Source organism: Balaenoptera ricei, unplaced genomic scaffold (genome assembly GCF_028023285.1).
Source record: "Balaenoptera ricei isolate mBalRic1 unplaced genomic scaffold, mBalRic1.hap2 scaffold_729, whole genome shotgun sequence".
Lineage (NCBI taxonomy): Eukaryota > Metazoa > Chordata > Mammalia > Artiodactyla > Balaenopteridae > Balaenoptera > Balaenoptera ricei.
The window spans coordinates 11,443-15,256 of NW_026777916.1; positions in this window are offsets into that span (position 1 = coordinate 11,443).

The window sequence follows — 3,814 nt, forward strand, 5'->3', positions numbered from 1 at the left end:
GTTGGACGAGCATGAAATGAAGTCACTTCAAGTAAAGGATAAGAAGTACAGCTTAACAACTAAAGCTGTAAAAATAATTAACAGAATCCCTACATATTTAAAGGAGAAGGATTGAAATGTGACAATTTACTTAAATCAGTTAAATCATATATCCAGTCCTTCATTTTGGGAAAACGAATTTTATTTTATAATCTAAGTGATTGATTATATTTAGAAATGTGATTATATTTAGAAACAATCTTAAATTAATTAAAGTAGACACAGGGAAAGGAATTATGACCTTTATAATACAGATGTAAATATTAGCTTAGAGAGGCTAAATCTCAGATCAAAATATGATAGAGTTAGAAGGCAAATTCTATCCTGTCTTAATCCAAATAAAAATTAATAATACTTATAAGAGTCTTTTTTCCACATAATCAACTCATACATTCCTGAACACAAAAATCCCACGAGTCAGATAACTTTGGATCAGCTATAACTTGATCAGTTCATTCCCTAATTCGTCAATAGACTCAAGATTCTAAAGGCTATAAACACTTCTCACTTAATTAGGAGGGAAATTGTGCCTCTTTGGATGGTTTATCATTTCTCCCCTCCTCCAAATTCTAATATTCTTTTTAAACTAAAGTACCTTCCCTTATTTTCTTCACAGCTCTCAGACTTGGTTGTTAAGTATTCTGTTTCATTTTCGTCAGATTTTCTATTCAATGTAAGGATGAGGTTAAGATTAACATCCTGGGCATGTAGTAGATGAGAGAGAAAACAGTTCCTCAATTTAACAGAGCCTCATACTATAACCTCTACAAGAAAATAAAACCCTCTACTCTTAAGTTTGACAGCACGTTTTCTTTAAATTTTTATCTTATAAGAAATTGTTTCTTTCTATGACACTTGTATTTTCAAAGTTTCCATTATTCTCTCAGTTCCTGTTAGTGAGATCAGCGTGTGCCAACCTGAAAAAGAAGAATGCGTTCAGCTGAGTCCCCAAAAGAGCTGAAATTGGAGGAGGAATATATATATATTTAAATAACCTCACACTGTATGGTTAGAGGACCTATCCCAATTCTTTTTCACATCAAACTACAAAGAATTAAATATTGTAGTCTAAGATCAGATCTGCATCTACACAGACATTCAGTGACACTTCGCAAAGATGTGCACTTCTCTAAAATGGCCCCAATGTTCTTTGAAAGAAAAAGAAAAAAAAAATCAGATTGTGGCATAAAACAATCACTATAACAGATACATGTTTTGTCACAACTTTTTTGAACAAATTTCCATCCATATGCAAGACAGAACTACATATCGAAATAACTAATTTTGAGTCTTTTGGGGTGGCATCCTCCTGCAACTTAATCTCAAGTAAAGCAATCTCTACCACTGCATTCAGTTCTCAAGAGGGCGGGTTCTGACTTAGGTCAAGCCTACTTTTGAAGAAAACAAGCAGTACTGTTTTATGTCTTTTGCTCATTTTCACAATAATGTGATAAGTATTTGTTGGGCTGACTCTTAAAGACACAGATGACTACTACATGAGCTCCAAACCTAAATTCAACTAGGAAATTCTAATTGTGACTGTAATATGGATTTATTTTCATTTTCAATGGTATGAAACTAGTTCAGTTGATTTATTTGTATCCCAACTGGAATGAAACTTGTTCAGTTATAGATACCTTGACCAAAAAAAAAAAAAGAAAAGTACAACTTACATTATGGGTTAGGCTAACTATATTATTGATCAAAATATTCTGCCTCCAGAGAGTACAAATTGACCTTCCTTAACTCCATCTGCTTTTATAACCTGAGATTTTTAAAATGCCTGAAACTATCTTCATCAGATCTATACCAATCACTAGATCAGATTTCACTTGGAATGCATCAGTCAGAAAATCTCAGCTATATTATCTACCCACAGTGTGACTGAATCATCATTACTTTTCATCAATGACTATAATTTATGTCTTTATTATTTTCCTTCACACTAAATGCTGGCAAAAACACACAAGACTCCTACATTCTAAGTTGATTTTAAAAATCCTATAAGGACATGTTTGGTTACACCAGAGAAACAGTGCATAGTGTAGCGTGACAAGCTCTAGGGATGTGATGATCTGGGTGGTGCCATCAGTGGACATGCTTGACCTTATTTCTAATCGTTAGTGCTTTTTAAGGCCATGGAGGCAATAGTCACATGGGAATGTGCCCCATACCCAGTATCCTACCTACCTTCTATCCTTCTCTTTTAGGTGGATCTCATTTAGACACTGCTCTCATTCCCAGACCCCTCCATCAAATTATCACAATGAAAATGAGGACCTAGTCTACTGTCTCCTGTGTTCATTAGACTTCATACTAATAATTGGGGTATTGATGTGACTATAGACCAAAAAGGAAAACTGGATCTTGTTTTCCATCTCCACAATAATCCAAGATGCACCAGTACTTTCCATTGTTGAGAGAGAAGAATTCTGAAGAGGAACTCAGTCTCTAAAATCAGCAGAATCACATGTTATATATTCTAAACTTTTCTATCTCAGGCAACAAAAAGATCCTTTTTATTGCACTTTTCCAGACACAGTGGTAATTGAATAGATCATCAATGTCTAATCCTCAGCAAAAAGAAGGATAATACTTTCATGTAGCATATATTGGGGTTTTTTCTGTATAAAATCTATGATCTTCAAATATAGGTTTTCAGTATTCCTTTAAGCAGTCTTTTTGAAGTTGACCAATTTATGACTATTCTGATTTCTTTCTTCTCCTTCAGGTCATGAAATTTCATCTTTCTCAATTCAGGGTCACTGGAGAATACTCAGCAGTTCTTAGAAAAGGTTTATGGTTTACTAATGTAGAAAACAAGTGCTTAGATTTTGATGTTTTAAGAGGCTATGTGGCAGCCTCTGCCTCTGGCTTCTCTCAAAGGAGTCATTATAAAAAGCAAATTCAAATTTATAAAATGTGAGCCTTAGCCTTTTTGTCACCACAATTCCCTGCACCCACTCTTCTTCTGGGAGAATGACCTAGGAGATGTAGAACCCTCTCCTTCCATGGGCATATCTCATACATTCTGGATTATAAAACTAAAGTGGAAACACTGCCTGCTGTTTTGGCTAGTAGCTAAGTACATTCACCTCTATTTCATCCCAATTGATTTTGATCTCACTCCCTTATATTCAAAATATTGGCCTTACTAGATGTGTTGGTCTTTTGAGGTATTAATTTGGCTAGAATACAGTACCCAGTTGTGCAAACACTAATCTGGGTTTTCCTGTGAGCATATTTTGCAGATATGAGTAAAGCACATAATCATTAACTTTAAGAAAGGAAGATTATGCTAGATAATTCCGATAGTCCTGTTCCAACCGGTTGAAGGGCCTTAAGAGCAAATCTGGAGCTTCCCTGATTAAGAAATATTGTCTGTGGACAATACCTTCCGCCTATCCTCTAGAGTTCTAGTTGACCCTTCCTGAAGGCCTGTCCTACAAATTTCAGACTTGACTAGCCTGACATTCGCATAACCCAATTTCTTGCAGTAGAAAACTAATATAAGTGTGTATTTTTAAATAAAAGAAGCAACATTATAATCAATAAAGTGGAATTTCTTTTCTCCACAGGGTTTAAAATATAACAGGAGAGAAAATATTAAACACACTCTTGCTACCCATGTTTCTATTAGTTTTCTATTACTCTTTTAACAAATTACCACAAAATTAGTGGCTAAAAACAAATTTACAGTCTTCCAGTTTTGAAAGTCAGAAGTCCAAAATAGGTCTTACTGAGCTAACATCAGGGTGTCCACATGGCTGAGTTT